At 40.9% G+C, this 22,138-nt stretch overlaps 1 long non-coding RNA gene across 6 annotated transcripts in view; it reads left to right on the top strand.

The window, feature by feature from the left end:
- The window catches only part of LOC147364554 (uncharacterized), a 49,456-nt gene that overhangs the window by 20,367 nt on the left and 6,951 nt on the right, over window positions 1-22,138 (top strand). For 5 of the 6 annotated variants that reach the window (XR_015134671.1, XR_015134670.1, XR_015134668.1 and 2 more), the window contains one exon: window positions 9,586-9,821. This is a non-coding gene — a long non-coding RNA (uncharacterized LOC147364554). Of the gene's footprint in view, window positions 1-9,585; window positions 9,822-22,138 lie in introns of those variants that run through there. The other variant, XR_015134669.1, reaches the window with a different exon arrangement.

Genomic DNA, 22,138 nt, shown 5'->3' with positions numbered 1-22,138 from the left:
GTTGATTATTTCTCAGTTTTTTAGTAGAGTCTTAAGAATTTTTTATGTATAAGATTCATCTGGAAACAAAGACAGTTTTATATTCTTCCTTTTCAGTTTGGATGCCTTTTGTGTCTTTTTCTTTCTGATTGCTCTGGCTAGGACTTCCAGTACTATGTTGAATTGAGTAGAGAGAGTGGACACCCTTGACTTATTTCTGATCTTAGAGTAAAAGGTCTCAACCTTTTATTGTTAAGGATGAGTTAGCTGTGGGCTTGTCATATATGACTTTTATTATGTTGAAGTACACTCCTTCTGTATCCAATTTGTTTAGAGTTTTTTATTGTAAAAGCATGTGGTGTTTGGTCAAATGGTTTTTCTGCATCTATTGGGATGATCATATAATTTTTTTTCTTTTATTATAAGGTAAGTTCCTTGCATACAAACCTTCAGTTTTCAGACTTTCAAAGATGCTAACATGCACTTGCATGCCCAATCATGTAAGTTAGTCACATATCTAGCATACATTGTTACATGCATACATAGCCTATAAGTAGTTGTATTTTTGCACACTTTGCTATACTGTACTATATAGAGTACAGCAGTACAGTATCTTTATTTGAAGCCCAGGATGTCAGGAAACAAGTGTAAAAGCAGTGGGATGTAGCTGGTAATACTGAATTTTTCAAGGTACTGTACTGTAAGATTCAAAATGTTTATTTTATGTGTTTTTTTAATGTATTATTTGTGTGAAAAGTATTATAAACCTATTACAGTACAGTACCATATAGCTGATTATGTTAGGTGAGTATCTAAGCTAACTTTGTTGGGCTTAATGAACAAACTAGACTTATGAACACATTCTTGGAATGGAACTCATTCATATGTAGAAATTTACTGTATTAATTTGGGGTTTCACATTTATTGATTTGAATATGCATTCCTGGAATACACTCCATTTGATCACAGTGTATCCTTTTAATGTAATGTTGAATTCAATTTACTAGTATTTTGTTGAGAATTTTTGCATCTCTATGCATCAGCAATACTGGCCTCTAGTTTTCTTTTTTTTGCATTGTCCTTATCTGGATTTGATATCAGGATAATGTTGGCATTGTAAAATGAATTTACATTTCCTTTACATGAAGGAAGTGTTTCCTTCTCTTCGATTTTTGGGAGGAGTTTGAGAATAATTGGTATTAATTACTTGGATGCTTGGGCTTCCTTTGTGGCTCAGCTGGTTAAGAATCCACCTGCAATGTGGGAGGCCTGGGTTTGACCCCTCGGTTGGGAAGATCCCCTGGAGAAGGGACGGGCTACCCACTCCAGTATTCTGGCCTGGAGAATTCCAAAGACTGTATAGTCTATGGGGTCACAAAGAGTCAGATATGACTGAGCGACTTTCACTTGGTAGAATTCACCAGTGAATTTCACTTGGTAGAATTCACCAGTGATCTTGCTGTTTTCTTTGATGGGAGGTTTTTGATTATGGATCCATTGTCCTTACTTGTTGATATGTTCTGATGTTTGATTTTTTTCATGAATCAGTCTTGGTAGGTTGTATGTTTCTAGGAATTTATCCATTTTTTCTAGGTAATTCAATTTGTTGCCATATAACTGTTCAAGGTATTCTCTTATGACCCTTTTTATTTCTGTGGCATTAATTGTATCATCTCTTTCAAATTTGATTTTGTTTGAGTGTTTTCTCTTTTTTCATAGTTAGCTTGGTTAATATTTTGCCAGTTTTGTTTATCTTTTCTAAAATTAGCTTTTAACATTGTTAATGTTTTCTATTATTTTTATTCTCTCTGTTTCTTTTATTTCTGCCTTGACCTTTATTATTTCCTTCCTTCTGCTAACTTTGGGCTTAGATTCTTCTTTCTGATTTCTTGAGCTTAATGTTGGCTGTTAAATGTATAAGATGCTTTCAGTTCAGTTGCTCAGTCGTGTCCGACTCTTTGTGACCCCATGAATTGCAGCATGCCAGGCCTCCCTGTCCATCACCAACTCCTGGAGTTCACTCAGACTCACGTCCATGGAGTCAGTGATGCCATCCAACCATCTCATCCTCTGTCGTCCCCTTCTCCTCCTGCCCCTAATCCCTCCCAGCATCAGAGTCTTTTCCAATGAGGCAACTCTTCGCATGAGGTGGCCAAAGTACTGGAGTTTCAGCTTTAGCATCATTCCTTCCAAAGAAATCCCAGGGCTGATCTCCTTCAGAATGGACTGGTTGGATCTCCTTGCAGTCCAAGGGACTCTCAAGAGTCTTCTCCGACACCACAGTTCAAAAGCATCAATTCTTTGGCGCTCAGCCTTCTTCACAGTCCAACTCTCACATCCATACATGACCACAGGAAAAACCATAGCCTTGACTAGATGGACGTTTGTTGGCAAAGTAACGTCTCTGCTTTTGAATATGCTATCTAGGTTGGTCATAACTTTCCTTCCAAGGAGTAAGCGTCTTTTAATTTCATGGCTGCAGTCACCATCTGCAGTGATTTTGGAGCCCCCCAAAATAAAGTCTGACACATGTAGCCACAAAACAAAAGCCACCATAGAGTCTCACAAGCCAAAGGGAAAAGAATCAAACATACCACTGTGGAAAATCATCAATTCATCAAGAAAAGTAGCAAAAGATGAACAAGAACACTAAGGAACTACAAAATATCCAGAAAAATTTAATACAACAGTGCTAATAAGTCCTTACATATCAATAGTTACTCTAAATGTAAATAAATTAAATTCTCCAGTTAAAAGGCATAGAATAGTTGTATGGGAAGAAAAAAAACACAGGCTCAAACTTTATGCTGCCTATGTGATGTTTACTTAACTTTAAAGCCACAGATAGGCTCAAAGTGAAGATATGGGGAAAGATATTCCATGTAAGTGAAACCGAAAGAGAGCATGAGGAGCTATAATTGTATTAGAGAAAATAGATATTTAGGTAGAAATGGTGACAAGAAGCAAAGAAGATCATTATATAAAGATTCATCAAGAAGCTGTAACAATCATAAATATACATGTACCCAACATTGGAGCACCTAAATATCTTAAATACTAACAGATTTGACAGGAGAAATGTGGATTCTTTGGCCTTGGGCAAAACCATCTGAGTCAGAATTGCAGGGGTATCCCAGGAAGCTGTTTTACAAAGGCTTACCAGGTCATTCCTTGGAGAAGGCAATGGCACCCCACTCCAGTACTCTTGCCTGGAAAATCCCATGGACGGAGGAGCCTGGTAGGCTGCAGTCCATGGGGTCGTGAAGAGTCGGACAAGACTGAGAGACTTCACTTTCACTTTTCACTTTCATGCATTGGAGAAGGAAATGGCAACCCACTTCAGTGTTCTTGCCTGGAGAATCCCAGGGACGGGGGAGCCTGGTGGGCTGCCGTCTGTGGGTTCGCACAGAGTCAAACATGACTGAAGCGACTTAGCAGCAGCAACCAGGTCATTCCTAGGGACCCTGCATTTTGAGAACCACGGTTTTAGAATTTTGCACTAGAAAAATAGTTTCTGTAGACTTAAGTGATTGTGATTATCGTGCACGATTTTAAAATCTTTGGTTTTATAGTTCAAACATCTTTCTTCTTTTATTACTTAACTCTAATCCTTTTATCCTTATTTTAATTGTTTAAGTGTATATGTAGGTCACCTTCAACATTTTTAGATAGGGTATAAATGATTAAAGAATAAAGTTGAAAGTGAAAGTGAAGTTGCTCAGTCTTGTCCAACTCTTTGCGACCCCATGGACTGTAGCCTACCAGGGTCCTCCATCCATGGGATTTTCCAGGCAAGAATACTGGAGTGGGTTGCCATTTTCTTCTCCAGGAGATCTTTCCAACCCAGGGTTTGAACCAGGTCTCCTGCATTGTAGGCAGATGCTTTACTGTCTGAGCCACCAGGGAAGTCCCAAAGAATAAAGTTAGGATATTATAAATAATAGTCCCCCACCTCCTGCTGTTGTTGATTCGTATATATCTGTTTCAGACCATGCTGGGTTTTTTTTAATGTGAAATTTTACTTTTGGATAAAGTTGTTTAAAACTTAAACTGTTCACCTCACAGTTCACATTCTGACTCATCCATTTGCACACTTCAGTTTGCGTCTCAGCCTGCATTCCCAATATCTACAGGTCATTACACTTATATTTAAAAATGTGTTTCATTTTCTAGGGAACTTCTTCAAGGCTCATAGGGGGACCAACTGTGAGTACAGAAGGCAAAGGTCACGGGGGAAGTGTTTCTAGAGACGCCGAGTATTGTTACCAAAGATCTAGCACCCTGGCCTGCTTTACACCAAACACATTTCCCAGGGGCTCTCTTGCAAAGTAAAGATGCAGTAAAGACATTCATCTATTCTTAGTATCTGCCAGACTTGGTTTTAAGTCCTGGCTTGGTCACTTACTGCTGTGTAACTAACTCTGCATGTGATTCTTAACCTCTGAAGCTTTGGTTTCAGAGACTTAAGTGGAGGAAATAGCAGTGCTTAGTGAGAGATTGGATAAAACAGGTGAAGAAGAGGAATGCAGCCAAGATGATGCTGAGAATATTTTTTTGAAGGTCAGGGAAAAGGGTTATTCCTAGGAGCACTCTCAGAGGGTTTTAATATGTTTGGGCACAGCACAATAATTGGGCTGGTCCCAGTTTTAGCATCCTCAAAGCCCTTTTCAAATTGTCACTCACTTTCCCTTTATAGCTTTCCACTCACCAGTCATAGTGGGGATCTCCGATACAGTGGTTAGCAATCTACATCCCATTTTTACAAGTTTTATTGGAGCACAGTCACATCCATTCACCATTGATTCATGCATCCTCTGTGGTTGCTATCGTGCTGCAATAACTGAGTTAAATATTTGCGACAGAGACCAAATGGCCCACAGAGCCCAAAACATTTACTACTGAGTCCTTTACAGAAAATGTTTGCTGACTTTGGTTCCAAGACAAGGTTTTCTGGCCCCACCCTGTCTCTCCCCTCAGAACCTTCAGAAGAGATTGGCTGATTTGAGACATTCTCTTGACAAAGTTGTTCCTGGTGTCAGTCCTCATCTATAGCATTTTCTTTTTAGCATCAGCCTTTAAAAGTCATGTCCTAAGAAAGAAGTGATGTAGAAACTGAAGGCAGAATCAATAGAGTGCATTTTGGATTGTGGAAATTTTCTCTTCACTCAAGTCCTACTGCACTGGCAAAACACCTGCAGAGATTGGACATACTTTTGCAATTGGTAGAACTGAAAACAGCTTTGTTAACAGACCTCCTTCCTGGTCAGTACTACTAGTATTCTCAAATTAGAAGGAAGGCAGAGATAGAGGTAAGAATGGGGGGTCCAGTAGGGCAATTTTGGGGCTACTGCTTAATCTCCTTGGGCCCATTTTATATTTTCTCTCGGTACTGAAGACTTGACCATTTAGGGGTACAGGCAAGTTTTGCAGGCTAATGAAAGCTGAGTGATGAAAGCTGAGTCCTGCTGCTGCATACTTAAGCCAGATGTTAACAAGATCTGATGGGTGGGCTGCCTTGGAGGACCCCCAAGCCCTCCAGTTTATTGTGGAGACCCAGTGACAGAAAGCGTTGGTGTTTCCTGAGGTTGATGCCCCCACTCCAGATCCAGCCTCCTCTGCCTGGGCAGGACCTTCCATCCCAGTGGTTTTTCCTCCTCCTTTGCCTACTTTTCTCACTTCTCCTCCTTCCAACATGCAGTTCTTTCTGCCCTGGCTCCTTTCCATTTCCTTTCATTTTTGGGGGGCAAACTCCCATTCCTCCTTCAAACTCCATTTAACTTCTCCTCTGCTGTGAATCTTTGCCACATGGAATCTCTTCTCTCTGTGACCCCAGAGTCTCTTCCTACTCCATTGTAGCCTCACTCAGATAGTATATTTGCATTTTTATCTCTTGCTCCCTTCCATAGTGTGCAGGGACTACATTTTTTTCAGTTTCATATCCCAGTTTCTACCGTAATATCTGGCACACAGAGAGCACCAGTAAATGCAAAGTGATTACGCTTCAAGGTGATGAGCAGGCGCAAATTACTTAACCTGTTTAAGCCTCAGACGTAGCATTGTTGTGAGGAGTGAATGAACTGATTAGGTATGGTGCTGAGGGTGGTGTCTGATACACAGTGACGTCTCAGTGTCAGCTTCTGTGTTACTGCTAATACCCTCCAAATCTTAAATTATCTAATATAATAAGCAACAGTACTGATAATGACGACATGGTGACGGATAACTTGTTGGGTGAAAGCTTCTTTCATTCTCTTGCATTCCCTCAGTGGGGCTGTTGACAAAGGCCAGCCTGCTACCTAAATGGAAAAGCTGTGCTTAGTAGTGAGGGACCTGGTTTCTTCCAAAGCTTCTTCCCACTTGAGCAAAGTTTGAAGTCTCTGAACTTTTCTTCAATCAGGTCAAGCGATCCTGGGCAGGGGGGAACCAACACCAAAGGCCAAGGAATGGGCTCCAACACCCCAACTCATTAATATCATCAGCATCCTAACAAATGGGAGGCCGGAGAGCCAGACCGAGCAGCCACTTGGTCACATGGCGGGGGTCTGCCCCGGGGCCCTGCGCACATTGAGCGGATGGGCACAAGTGCCATCCATATTTCTCTGTGCAGCCCTGGCCCCCACCTCCCGTGTTAACCTGCTGAGCGGGCTTGGCCCAGGTTCTCATGCTTCACAGAGAAGATTTATTCCTCAAGACTGACCTACATGGATGTATGTATCTAAATTCACAAAAGCTTGAGTTTGATGGCAAGCAACAAAAGGTCAGAGGAAAAGCAGGCAAGGCGTTTAAATCAAAATGATGAAACTGGGTAATTTCATTAGCAACAGTTGTATTTACTGGAAGTCACAGATGGCGCAGTTTAGCTCGTAGCCAAGTTTTTAGGACAAAATAAGAATGAAGAAAGAAATATTTCAAGGGAGAGGTGGTTAAAAATTAAATAGGCACCAGATGGCTCAAGACTGTCCTTCCTATAAATTTGGTGAACGAAGGCATGCTGAATCCAAAGGCTTTCTGAATGGGATTAGAGCTTGGAAAGGGACTTTAAGAATATATAAATAAGACCTTTAAGAGAGAGAGAGCGATTGAGTGTGGAATTATATAGAGTGGAGGTGACAACTATATAAACTGTATTATGTTTTATTTATTTAGCATTCATGGAGAACCTACTGTGTGCCGTGTCCTGTTTTTAATGTCTACTGTGATGCAAAGGAAGGTTGTATTTTTCTGGAATATTGGAAAGCTCCTTGCCTAGGCTAAAAGACAAGGAGAAGATGGTTTTGAAATGCATCTGGTTATGGAGACACACTTGTTTCTTCTTTGGTGCCTTTACTGAGAAGTATTTAATGATTTCCCATCTCTTGGAGATGAAAATCTGAACTCTTTATCATGCACAGAGCCCTTTGTGAGCTAATTTACCTCTCTGTGCTTGGAGTTCTCAAAGCTGCTGTGCATCAGACTGTCCAAGGGACCTGCATTTTAGTGAGTGGCTTGGTTCAGGCAGATGCAGACTAAGGGATGAGAAATGCTGTTCTAGACTCTTTTCTCACCTGTCCTCATCATGCCTTATGCTGTGTTCCCTGAATTCCCAAGTCTCATGCTATTACACCTTTGCACATGGTATTTCCTAATGCACCTCTCCCATTTTGTCCTCATCTTCTCAGCTTAAGAAAGAAATCTCCGGAAGCACCTTTCTTGCTACCAGGGGCCAGACCATGTAGATCCATTATAAGGCTTTGACTGTTACTCTGAGTGGATTGGGGGTCTTTGCATAATTTTGAGTAGAGAAGAAGTAAGAGGTGATATGTGTTTAGTAGGCTCATTCTGAGAGCTTCAGTTCTAGTAATAATTGTCTTTTATCAGACTAACCATTCCTGCTGCTATAAACTGTGGACACTCTATGAAATACTTGTTTGAAGGCACTAGAAAGCAATGGATAGCAGGCAGAAGTTGAAAGGGACTTGACATTTGAAATAGAGGGGCAGTATTGCGTGAGGCTCGCTTCCTGAATCTTTTCTCCTGAGGGCACTTCTCAGTCTGTGCTTTGTGTGCTGGAGGAGGTCAAGGGGAAAGCCACTCTCTTACTCTCAAGGCTGTCAGAGCAACTAACTGAGGCAGGATATACCAGAAAGTGATGGCCATCAAAGCTGCATATAAGCTTCCCTCCATTCCTGAACTGCCCCCTGAATTGAGCAAATATAGGATGAGATTTTAGGAGCCCAGGAGGAAATTAAGAGTAGCTCACTAGCTCAGTTGGTAAAGAATCTGCCTGCAGTGAGGTAGACTTGGGTTCGATCCCTGGGTTGGGAAGATTCCCCAGAGAAGGGATAGGCTACCCACTCCAGTATTCTGACCTAGAGCATTCCACGGACTGTATAGTCCAGGGGGGTTGAAGAGTCGAACATGGCTGAGTGACTTTCACTTCACTTCACTTCACTATAAGTGCTCAGCAGAAATTTTGCCTTCTGGAGAGAAGTTGCATTGGGAGTTGAAAACTGCCGAGATTGAGGGGAGCTGGGTAAACCCCTTGGGCTTACCATTAGAAATCCCAGAAAGACCACATGGTACAGTAAAGATCACATTTTAGGACTAAGGTGCTGAAATAGACCTGCTCTAACAAAGCCTACAACTAAGCTTCCTCTAGTTCAAGGTGATTCATTGGTACTTAAAATGTCCACAGGGGCAAAACTCAGCACTCTCTAGAGAAAGATATATGATGTATCGTTCAAAATGTCTGTATACCTTTAAATGATAGAATCCCCCAGGTAGAAGAGGCTGGGAATGTATGCATTTTAAGATTTTTATATCCTTTGCTTGTTTCTTTGATTTTTTATGTATTGAAAAGAAATCTCTATCCTTAAATCATTTCATGTTACGCAATACCTTACTTTGGAGAAGGGAATGGGAACCCACTCGAGTATTCTTGCCTGGAGAATCCCATGGACAGAGGAGCTTAGTGGTTTACAGTCCATGGGGTCACAAAGAGTCAGACATGACTGAGCGACTAACCTAATACCTTACTATAGATGCTCTTTTGATCGTCAGAATTTCAAGATCCAATACCCAGTGATGTTTCCAGTGTTACTGTCTGGTGTACAGGGAATCCATTTATCTTTGCGTCACTATTCATGTTTTCTCTGCAACTTTAGCTCTATTTCCCGTTACACTCTCAGGCATTATCTCGATTCTTGATAATTTTATTATAGACCTATGTGATGTTTCCAGTATTTTGGTCTCCCCATTCCCTGAGCTCCCATTGCTGATGATTCTGCCCCACCCTAATTTAGTCACTCACTGTCAAGGTGAAACCCCAGACCTTGTCCTTATTAGTAACTGCAGCGCCTTCAACAGTCACAATTGCAAACATCCACCTCTTTGACGGTGACTTTCTCTCTTTTTAGCTCTTTCTTTCCTTTCCTACCCCAGCTCCCACCTCCCTTCATCTGTTAGTCATAGATCCACCTACATTAGGTCTCTAACTTCCCAGAAGTCTTCTCTCTCCTTACCATCTCAATTCCTTTGCATACCCACCTCCCTTACCCACCTCCTACTTCTTCATTCTGCCTCGATTCACCCCAAACCTGATGAAATGTAATCATTTGTCTCCTACAGCCCGGTGCCTTTGCAGCTGGACAAAACCACAAAGCCAGAATAGAGGACGTCAACAGAGCCCTCCGCGCTGTCTCCTCTTTCCTGCTGTGAGACAGCTGTTTCCACCTTTCTCCACTAAGCCTCCAGATCCCCTCCTTCTCCTCCCTTTCAGACCTGGTGTCCTATTATACTGAAAAAAAAAAAAAAAATGAAAGAAAGAAGGAATCAGCCAAGAACTTCCATAGGCTCTCTACCACATCTCCGGCCTTCTATGCTGTGCTCGTTTATTCTCCAGGGGATCAAGACAAAAAGCTCATAAATTCCATTCCTCCCCTGGGGCACTACCTCCTGAGCCTACTGCTCCAGTGCTTCTCTTGTTTCTCAGAACATCAGCTGTTTCCCTCTCTGCTCAATCATTTCCAACAGCATACCATTTACCTTAAAAAGTAAAAGTATGAGGAGATCCCTGGTGGTCTATTGGCTAAGACTCCATACTCCCAGGGCAGGGGCCCAGGTTCAATCCCTGATCAGGGAACTAGATCCTGCACACCACAACTAAGACCTGGTGCAGCCAGATTAAAACAAAGAATTAGAAGTCTTTCTACTTTTCCTTTAACTGCTGTAGTATGACTCCTTATTACAGCTGCTGCTGCTGCTGCTGCTGCTAAGTCGCTTCAGTCGTGTCCGACTCTGTGCGACCCCAGAGACGGCAGCCACCAGGCTTCTCCGTCCATGGGATTCTCCAGGCAAGAACACTGGAGTGGGTTGCCATTTTCTTCTCCAATGCGTGAAAGTGGAAAGTGAAAGTGAAGTTGCTGAGTCGTGTCCAACTCTTAGCTACCCCATGAACTGCAGCCTACCAGGCTCCTCCGTCCATGGGATTTTCCAGGCAACAGTACTGGAGTGGGGTGCCATTGCCTTCTCCCCTTATTACAGTTGCTCTGCTCCAAAGCACCATGTCTGGTTGCTGCCCCATGTCTGATGTAACTCCTGATCTCCATCATCTTTGCAGTAACCCCAAAATTGTACCTTAGGTGATTTAGTCTGTTGTCTTTTTATTGTTTCTTTAAGCAGCATTGCATTTCGATGGAGTTATGGGTGATCATGATTTTCTTCCTTTTACTTATTTGTTCTTTCTTTCTAAATCTTCTATGATGAATATGCAGTACTTTGGTTAAAGTGGGAAACAATAAGATTATATATAAAAAGAAACACCATATTTTGTGAATAATTTACAATCAATTTTTATAGCAAAAATTGGCAGTGGGTTGGAGTGGAATGGGCATCGGGAGTGGGGCCAGTTCTACTCCTGACTTGCTCCTGAGAAAGCCACTTAAATTCTCTGAATTTTGGATTCCTCAGCTGTGAAGGGGAGAAACTGCCATTTTCCCAATATTCCTTTCAACAAGGGATCTTAAAAGAAAACTGGGTATGAATATGCTTTGGGGGCTATACCAGTGCAGGCCCTTATCCCTCTTTCCCCATGCATTTGTAGTGAGCTACATGGACATCTTCCTTTTACTAATGAGGAAATAAGGATAATAAGATTGCACCAGTTTAAAGCCCCATCAAAGGTGAGCAGTAACAGGATCAGCTTTCATGCTTCTTGGTCAGGTTCTTCTCTGTGTCCTGATTTCTTCATCCATCCCATCTCCAAAATATACAATATCGAGTCTTCTCTCCATCAGAGATGACTGTAAAGGCTGGTTGACAAAGAAGAGCACTGTGAAGGTATATTGGACCACCAAATGCTATGGAAATATTGCCTGAAAGCCACTGAAGGCATCTGGGTTTTAACACCTGTTAGATCATGTGGGACCTTCACAGATATTGGCTAATAGTTTTGTCGTGTGCCAAAGCTGTGATCTGGGATTCTAGCACTGAAGCCTGCTTGGGTGAGGGTATGCTGACTCCTGTGTATGCAGAACATGGAGTGTGTGCAGCAGTTGCTTTATTGTGATTCTGTTCTTTATTTCCTTCTTTTCCTTCTTCTGACTTGTCTTGGATTTCTAATAAGTAGGCAGAGGAAAGCTCCCTGATACCTTAAAGGGAATGGATTTTGTGCATCCCTAGGCATGGCCTGATCCCCATGTTGGTAACCTGCTGGGTAAAGAAGTACTTCCTTTTCTTTTGTTGTAGAAAAAATATGGTATAGGAAAGCATGGCTGTGTCCCAGATCTGGGGTGATTCCCTGGGACAGACTGCCAAGTGAGGGATCTTGGCTTTGATCAAGAAAGGATTCAGGAGTGAAACATCGTAAAGTGAAAGCAAGTTTATTTATTTAGAGAAATACATACTCCATAGACAGAGTGTGGGCCATCTTAGAAGGTGTAAGAGGCAGCCCCAGTCCCTGGGGTTGTCTGAGAAACTAATAGCCTCCTAAGCTGCGGGGCTGGTTAGTTTTTATGGGCTGGGTAGTTTCATAGGCTAATGAGTGGGAGCAGCATTCTATTTGGAGAAGGGGTGGGGATTTCCAAGAATTGGGGCACCATTCACTTTTTGAGCTTTTATGGTTAACCTCTAATTTGTCATGGTGCCTGTGGGTGTGTCATTTAACTAAGGTATTACAATGAGCATGTGATGAGGTTCAGGGTCTACTGGAACTCGAATCTTCTGCCATCTTGGACCTAGTTGGTTCTAACCACTTTTTTGTGGTATCCTGCTCTTAATGGCTGTATCATTCTTTTTATGCCCCTTCCTTCCTGTCTCACTTTCACTTGTCCTTAAATTCAGCCCTGAGTCTCCTCATCCAAGATATGATGAAAGAACTACTATTTTCACTGGAGCAAGTGATTCTCAAGACATGGAACTTGCACATGAATTCCCTCACTGCCCAGTCCTCTATGCTTTGACCCACAGGTTCTCACTTTCCAGGGAGAAATTAATCTCTGTGTTTTCCCGCAGTCACCATCCCCATTCTTCACAAAGAAGGCCATATTATTTATTGAATGTCTGCTTTGTACTAGGGATATTAATATACCTTGCTCCATTAAATATCAAGGCATCCTTTTAAGGTACATAATAAGACAGTTAATGAAACTCTTTGACCCTGTTGTGTAGAGATGTATAGATAAATTGAAGCCCAAAGGCTAAGAAGCCACAGGACTGTGAATTGAAAGAAATTCTCTGTAATTCCAGAGCAGAGATCTTTCTACCATCCCAAGTGATTTTTTCAAGGCTTTTGCTCCCTAAAGTTTTCCTGACAAGCTCTCCCTCTACCCTTTAAAGTGAAAGGATCCCATACTTCCTTAGCCTTCATCTTCCCCTACTGAAGAGAGCATGTATTTTGACTTTTGTCCTTAAGCATACTGGGATGTTGACAAATCCATCCAGACAGGAGCACCTAGAGCTGCTTCCTGCTCAACAGAGGAGTTTCCTGGGGGAGAAGAAGGACTCCACCCAAAAAGGTTTTCTTGATAATTGGATTGTTAGAGTTTTCAGGGAAAGAGTCTGAATCCAAATAAGCACAATCTAAATGTAAATGAATGTTTACATGGGTATTTGGAGGGACTCTTGGGTTGGAATACTGATGTGGAGGTATTTAGTAAAGCACAGGGAGCTAGCTGACTTTGGAGCCCAGAGTTTGGAAACTCCTCCTCCTGTTCTGATTGAGAGAGAGGGAAAGAGGAATGGATCTGGCTTAAGGACCTCACTGAGCCTGTTTAAGCCTTGTTGTCAATCAGTCGATGAAAACACAATAATGGAAAAACACTTGTTGAGCAGTAAAAGGTGCTGCAGAAATGGCCCCAGTCTCTCAGTAGTTATAGTCCAACCAGACTGTCCTTAGGGGGTCTGTCTTATCATCCAAAGTGAATGTTGTCTTTGTCCTTGACCTTCCTGCTGCACTTCACATTATAGATGGCTGCTCTCCCTCATTTGTTCAGATTTTAGGGAGCCCAGGACTCAAGACCTGAGCTTTTGCTCTTGGCTCTGTTTCTTCTCTTTCAGATAGTTCATCTGTCCTCTTTGCTCTGGTTGCTCCCCTCTACTGTTGATTCTTCCCCATGCCTGAACTCATGGGTAATCAATAGTCTCCCACACAAGTGTTCAGATCCTATCCATAGAACCAGCTTGTCTCCTTGCAGGTAGAGAGTATGTCTAACACCACTATATGCTCTGGAGGGCAGAGCCCCTTGTCGCTGCTCCAAACTTGTTTTTTTAATCCTTGCACACAAAACCCAAGAAACATTCATTCAACTTGTAACAAATATGTAATAAACATGACATAATGAATGGTTTTAAGATTAACACATTAAAACAGAAAATATGTGGAATCCCATGATCCTTCCTCCACCCTTCCTTCTACCAGACTAGAAGATATGAGAAGACAACAATAGATTTTTATTAGGTGGGGAGTAAGCATATGATTAGGAACACCCTTTGTTTTCCCAATTCAGTAAATTCAATTAAAAGCTATTTATTGAGACTTTACCATGTTCCAAGTTGGCTGCGAGCTAGATGCTAAGATGTCACTATAATCCCCTCTGCTCTCTGGGGTCTAGAAGAAGAGACAGGTATAGAAAATTGACAATGCAGCATGACCAGGGGGTTCACTCCATGTGAGGAGACGTGGCTTCTGAGAAGAAAGGAAGATATCAGAAAAGCATTCTAAGAAAAGGAAGCATCTGAGTTTTTGTTTTTTTAAATAAAGGCTGAATGGAAATGGGCAAGGCAAGAATAAAGAAGGGGCATACTGAGCAGAAAGTTCTGTGTGGGCAAAGCTGGGAATGAGCAAAGTCCAGTGGGTTGGAGATCTGAGTGGCTTTTCACCAGAGCATAACTCAGTGCAGGGGAAATGGGAAGAGATTGGGGCAGAGGGAGGAAATAGGCCCAGAGGGTCCCTGCAGCCCATCTTAAAATCTTATTCTCTTGCAGCTATGTATAACAAGTGGGGATTGTGGCAGAAGAGAGGCATGGCTGTGAGGTGTTTTACAGACAGGAGCAGGGTGGGCTGTAGGCCAGAGACCAGCTTGGAGCCTATGAAACAGTGCAGAAGGGAGATGATGAGAGATGGAGGTGACAGAGATGTGACACATGCATTTTTCCTTCAAAAATGAGGATGAAAAAGATAAGGGATGTAATTCATCCTTGTTATTCCCTCTAACCCTCTATTGCGAGAAACAGTGTTTGATACATCATAGGCTTTTAAATGTGTAAATGAATGAATGATCCAAAATAGTTATCTAATTCCTACTCTTAAAATTTAAAAACAAATTCATAAATTGAAACAGGATCAGGGTCTGGAAAGTATGGGTGGAACAGTGAAAGAAAGAAGTGAAAGTGAAGTCACTCAGTTGTGTCTGACTCTTTGCCACCTGATGGACTGTAGCCCACCAGGCTTCTCTGTCCATGGAATTCGAGTCCAATTCACTGGAGTGGATTGCCATTTTCTTCTCCAGGGGATCTTCCTGACCCAGGGATAGAACCTGGGTCTCCCGCATTGCGGGCAATCAGACGCTTTACCATCTGAGCCACCATGAATCAACATGGTGGAATAGTATCAGCTAACAAAAATCTAACAAGGTGTCAGTTGCCAAAAACTGGAAGAACTGGCACCAGATGCAGTTTGATTAAGATCCAGCTGGATTCTTTAGAGTAAAATGTATGGCCTTGAATGATACATTTTAATTATCCAAGCTCTTGGTTTATCATCTGTCTTTATGATGGGAATGATGGTATTTTCTCACAAACATGTTGCAAAGATCAAGAGAGAAAACTTATGTCAACATATTTTGCAACCTTTAAGGGCTGTGAAAGGTCAGAGTTCATTAAGGATGTCTCTGGTTAGGGAATGGGACACTCACTGATTGTGGAAAGTCAACCAGATGCTGATAGAGCTTTCTCCACGTTTCTCTGGCTGGTGGAGAAACTGGAACCATAAGATGCTGCAGTTCCTGAAATGTTGCCCTCTCCCTTCTGAATTCTGGTGCTGCCTTTTCTGTTTTTTTGTTTGTTTGTTTGTTTGCTTGTTTTATTTTTCCTGCACCTACCCTTTCCTGATACCCACTTCATAGGAAGCATCCAGGATAGTGTCATCCTTCTCCTGCTCAAACACTAAGCTCCTCTAGGTAAGGAGGTGAGGCTGTGAGTCCCTTGGCAGCAGCAGGTCACTGCAAAGGTGATGGGGTGCTGGGGAAGTGGCAGAGAATGGCCTGGCAGAGGAGTTAGTAAGAGACAGTTGTACTTAGGGTTCTCTTATACCTAAACGTACTGTGCATGAGTGCATCTGAGAGCAGAGGGCAGTACCCAGTGCCCGTGCCATTATGATAGAGCGAACAAAACTAGATGAAGGTTAAAGTGAAAAGTGAAGTCGCTCAGTCTTGTCCGACTCTTCGCGACCCCATGGACTGCAGCCTACCAGGCTCCTCCATCCATGGGATTTTCCAGGCAAGAGTACTGGAGTAGGGTGCCATTGCCATAGTACTAATACTTGAGTTTGCAAAGCCCTTTCACTGCTCTTCCATCACGTTGTGCTGACAGTATCTAGGTGAGGTGGAGCTGTGACTTTTATCAATGTTTGTCCAAAAGCAACTGAAGGCTTACAGTGCCTTCCTCAAGCTTCCCTGACTGGTGGCTGGAAAGGTGAGAGCCCAGAAATAGCTCTCTGACTCCATGTGTATTCATTCTTAGCTGCCCTTGGTGGATGAACGTGGATGGGGTGCTGGTTTTGATAGGAATGTTTCAAGAAAATTTTAAAAAGTTAACCTTCTTTCACACAAAAGTAAGAGGTGCTTTGTAGAAACTGCAAACACACCAAGAAGTCTAAAGAGAGATCTACAAATTATCTGGGATCTCACCATTTAGAGATAAACACTGTTAACATTTACTGCATTTTTTCAGTCTTTCTTCTGTGCTTATCTTATATATAGCTGAGATTGCAATTTATATGCAGTTACATATCCTGCCTTTCCACTGAACATTCTATCACAAGATTTTCCCCATATCATTAAAAACTCTTAAAACTGTGATTTTTATTGGCATCACAGTATTCCTTTGTATTATAGGAATCTTAATTGACATAAACATTCTTTGACCGTTTAGGTTAGGGAGGCATTTCTTGTTAATTCGTTCCTCAGGTCCTACAGACACCAAAGCAGCATCTCAGCCGAAAACACCCTTTCAGAAGTTTGACTCATCTCAGAGATTCTCATTCCTTTAGGTTGAAGCAGTTTGTCTCTAAGTAAGCCAGTTACTTATTTAACACACAATATATACTCCTTCAAGAAGAGTGTACCTTTTGAATTGGCTGGTGGGAGACGACCTAGGAGGAGTCCCTCCCTATTCATGAACCGTTTGCATTATTTTAAGGCTTAGAAAACTAAAGCACAGAAGTAACTTGAAACAGATGCTCATTGCCAGGCTGTGGTGCTCATGGCCACACTTCTTAAGGGGCGGGTTTGCAGAGACAGAGCCACGTGGTCAACGTAGCAGCGGCTCTCTCCCCTCTCTGACACTTTCCTTTGGAAGTAGGGTGGGACCTCACAGGTTTGGTCCCAGGAGTGAGTCTTATGCTGAGTGGTTCTCTTCGTGGATAAAACCTGGTGAATTCGGAGAAGTGTGTGTTTGCTGAATAGTTTGGGTATGAATGTCAATTATAGCAGCTAACATGTATTGAGTGTTTTCTGGGTCTAAGCACCCTAAGAACATCTATATCCTTCTTTTACCAGAAGGTTCTGTAGCAGAGGGCTCAAAACCACAATAAGTAGGGGCAAACTGTTTGCTCACTGTGTAAATTTAGATGAATAATTTAACCTATTTATATTTCCCCGTCCTCAACTGTATGAACATAGAAAAATGTCCAACTTGTAGGATGGTTAAGAGGATTAGCTTAGTTAAGACAGGTCGAGCACTTAATCTAGTGACTGACACATAGTAAGCATGCAACAAAGGTGACCTCTTATTACATAAACCTCCCAATAAGCTTCCTGGTACCTCTTATTTTTATTCCATGTTATGGGAGGCTGAAATTGAGGCACAGAGAGGTCAGGTGCCTCACCCAGGGTCACACAGACAGAATAGGGTCCCAACAACTGGACTGCATATACTGTACTCTGATTACTATGCTATATTGCTCTAATTTTCAAGAGCCTGCACAGAAAAGCAGGGCACACTAACTTTTGAATGTGGTAAGGTCTTCAAAGGAGCAGGCAGAGCCTGAAAAGGAAAGAGAAAACCAGAGATGCTTGTGTCCCCGGATCTCAGACAATAATAGACTTCTTATGACAACCAAAAGTCAGGGAAGCCAGCTGTAGTCTTTTGGTACTTATAAGGGGAGAAGGTTGAGAAACTTTTAAAAGATTTCTGGGTGCAACAAAGTGGCCCATGGGATGTAGATATAATAGGTGCACACAGTTCAAATTTGATGCAATAAAACTGTCTCTTCACGTGTACCCTAATGTTCATTGCAGCACTGTTTATAATAGCCAAGACATGGAAGCAATCTAGATGTCCATCAGCAGATGAATGGATAAGAAAGCTGTAGTACATATGTACAATGGAGTGTTACTCAGCCATTAAAAAGAATACATTTGAATCAGTTCTAATGAGGTGGATGAAACTGGAGGGTATTATACAGAGTGAAGTAAGCCAGAAAGAAAAACACCAATACAGTATACTAATGCATATATATGGAATTTAGAAAGATGGTAACGATAACCCTGTATGCGAGACAGCAAAAGAGACACGGATGTATAGAACAGTCTTTTGGACTCTGTGGGAGAGGGAGAGGGTGGGATAATTTGGGAGAATGGCATTGAAACATGTATAATATCATATATGAAACAAATCACCAGTCCAAGTTCGATGCATGATACTGGTTGCTTGGAGCTGGTGCACTGGGATGACCCAGAGGGATGGTATGGGGAGGGTGGAGGGAGGGGTGTTCAGGATGGGGAACACGTGTATACCTGTGGTGGATTCATGTTGATGTATGGCAAAACCAATACAATATTGTAAATTAATTAACCTCCAATTAAAATAAATAAATGTATATTAAAAAAACAAAAACAAAAACCTGTCTCTTAACTGCATAGACCCTGTATGTGGCACTAGCCTGGACAGAAGGAGTTGGAAGGAACTTGGTTTTGTTTCAATCTTTGGCTCTCTTTCTCTCCAGGCAAGTTGAAGTCTCCTTGTACCCCTTCTCACTCCCATTCACTTTCCTTTCTCTCCACTCACAGAAATTTCATGTGATGTCTATTTATCTATTTACTTCTGTTTGCTACAAATCACAGCGTAGCAACCTCAGGGTTCCCAACTTTCTGTTTTCACTCATTTTTGTGTTATTGCAATCTATGTTGATACAGATAGCTCAGTGCATTTGTTTCAACAGCTGTATAGTAGTTCATTGTATGAGTATTCTATAATGTGTCCAGGGGCTTCCCAGGTGGCACTAGCGGCAAAGAACCTGCCCGCCTATGCAGGAGACCTAAGTGGCACGGGTGTGATCCCTGGGTCAGGAAGATCCTCTGAGGAAGGCAGTAGCAACCTACTCCAGTATTCTTGCCTAGAAAATCCCATGGACAGGGGAGCATGGCAGGCTACAGTCCATGGGGTCACAAAGAGTCAGACACAACTGAAGTGACTTAGCATACGTAATGTGTCCATTTCCTTACTGATGGATGTTTCTGTTTTGTGGACATTGATTATTTCAGATGATAATGCAGTGAGTAATTTTGTACCGTTCTCCTTGTAAAAATGTGTGAGGATTTCTGGTTTTGGTATCAAGTTATATAAAATGAACAGCATAATTTTCATTTTTTTCTCCAGTTGCTTGAAACTGGAAAAATAAGGATTATATGTGAGAATTTATTTCTGAGGATTTGATAAAACATGTAAACTATTTGGATTAGTTTTCTTTTTAAGGAGAATGTAGATATGGTAATACTGAAAGGTATTAGATTAGGAATGGAATTGTTGAACTAGATAGGTAATTGCTAAATTGCTCTCTAAAGTGACTATAGCAGTCTATACTTCTGCCAGCAGAATTGTATTAGAGTTGTTGTTCCATATTTTCTCCAACACTTGGTTTTAAGTTACCTGATCGTGTCTTCGGTTTTAAATGTGCATGTAACTTATCATTAGAGACACTGTGTTCCACCTTTGATGAATTGCTTAACCATATATTTGACATTTTGCTAGTGGCATATTTTGTCTTTTTCTTAATGATTTTAGGAAGTCTTTACGTGGCTTGTGTTCAGATCCAAATAGCTAGCTTTAACTATTATTTCAAAATATATTCTGTATTTCATTATAATGATTTTAAAAGTTTGATTTTTTTTTTTTTTTTTTACTTATAGGCATTTAATTATCCAGGGTTTATTTTTGTGTGGAGTATGATCCAGGGATTCAATTCACCTTTTGTCATGTATAAAGCCACTTACTGAGTTGCAGTTCAGTTTATTTAATTGTTACTGGTTTATTGTTATTCTAGTTTTTCTTGGGTTTTAATGTGTGTATGGGTGTGTATGTGTCTAAAAACACACAAATCTATTTATATAGCCATGTCTATATCTGTTTATCATCTGTCTATAATTTTCTATGTCATCTAATTTTTTTAATTTATAATAATTCAATTCTTTCATAGGATACTCTTTGCAGATACAATTTATCACTTTTTCTTTACTTTTTCATTGGGTAGACTTGCTTGAGGTTTTCTTTTCCTGATTGGTCACTCAAAAATCAGCTTTTGGTTTTATAGACCATTAATATATTTTTCTATAAGATTTTGCTCATATCTTTTAAATTTATTCTCTTTTACTTTCTCTGGGTTGGCTCTGTTTTTCTTTTCCAACTCCCTAAATTGAATATTTAACTCATTTATTTTCAATATTTAATTCATGAATTTAAGACTACAAATTTTCTATAATTTTTTTCTGTTGTCAGGTAGCATAATTTTTATATATATTGCTTTCACTTTTATTCAGTTACAAATATTTCACAACCTCCAAGTCTGTATTTTTTTTCTTTAACTCATTGGTTACCTAGCAGTATGACTTTCATTTTCTAAATTTATGTCTTTTATCTTTTTCTGCTTTATTTTTTTATAATTACTTTCAAGTAATATTGTGAATTCTTAATGACAGACTCCATGGGGCTTCTGGAAACAACCTTTATGATTCAGTAGGTAATCAACTTATGACGTTCCACATATGTGAAAAGAATGTGCATTCTCCACATGGGTGGCAGGGCTCTTTGTATTACTATTAGATTGAAACTGGCATTAGTGCTGCTCAAATTCTATCTTTCTGCTAATTTGTGGTTTATTTGATCTCTTACTGGGCTTTCCTGGTGGCTCAGATGGTAAAGAATCTGCCTGCAATGCAGGAGACCTGGGTTCGATCCCTGGGTCGGGAAGATCATCTGGAGAAGGGAATGGCTACCCACTCTAGTATCCTTGCCTCAGAAATCACATGGAAAGAGGAGCCTGGTGAGCTACAGTCTGTATGGTTGCAAAGAGTTGGACACAACTGAGCAGCTAACAGTAATCTCTAATTGACGTGTGAAGAATTCCCATGCGTGGTTTCAATTTGTCAGCGTATCAGTGTAACTCTTGTCACTTTTTGCTTTATGTGAGAAGAAACTGCTGGGCACACAGAAATTCATGATTGTTACATCTCGCTGATGCTGCTTTCCCTGTTAGCATTATAGTGTCCGCTCTTTGTGGCGTGTGTAGTTTGTGCTCTGCATCCTTGCTGTTAGCTTGGGGCCATCTGATTAGTTCTGGAGATCATCCTGGAGACCTTATGTTCCAGGTGACATAGGCCTTGTCACTGATGTCAGACTTTACATATTATACCATTGGGATTTTGGGAGTTGGTCAGTCATAGCAGCTTGTGTTAATCATCCTAAACTACATTCTTATTTTCATGCATTTTACTATAAATTCTGCTTCCCGTTTTGCTAATATCTTTTTACTATACATTACCATCTTACTTTGTTCTGTATTCACAAGCTATTTCTTTGCTTCTGTTTTTCCCCCTCTTAATGTTTTCAGTAGGAATGCTTAAGTTTCCTGTCTTTTCTTTGTTTTTATTCTTTAATGGTACTCCTAAAATGTTGATATGGAATCTTTTAAGTATATTTTTATTTCTTAAGTTTTATAATAATTTCAGACTTACAGAAAGTTGCAAAAGTAGTACAGCTAATTTTAGCATATCCTTCTTCACCCTCAAATAATCACAGTAAAATGATCAAAACTAGGAAATTAGCATTAGTATAATACTCGTTGCTATTCTATAAACCATATTTACATTTTTTCAATTGGTCCTAAGTTATACTTTTCTAGGATCTAGATCCAATCCAGGATTCAATCCAGGATCACACACTGCATTTAGTTAATCTTCGTCTACACCAGTTTGGGGGAGTTCCTCACTTTTCTTTATCTTTCATGATCTTTACACTTTGAAGAGTACTAGCCAAATACATTTTATAGAATTATAGGAAAGTCCCTAGCATTCATTTTTGAATGGTGGTTTAACTGGATAGCATGTTCCATTGTCTTCTAGCGTCTGCTGTTGCTGATTGAAGTCCTCAGTCAGCCTAATTTTATTTAAAGCTTGTTAATTTATCTTTT

Source organism: Bos grunniens, chromosome 10 (assembly GCF_055505025.1).
Source record: "Bos grunniens cultivar Pamir isolate PY7600 chromosome 10, Bosgru_T2T1.0, whole genome shotgun sequence".
Classification (NCBI taxonomy): domain Eukaryota; kingdom Metazoa; phylum Chordata; class Mammalia; order Artiodactyla; family Bovidae; genus Bos; species Bos grunniens.
Note: the sequence above shows the minus strand (reverse complement) of the source record. Positions and strands in the feature narration are given on the sequence as shown.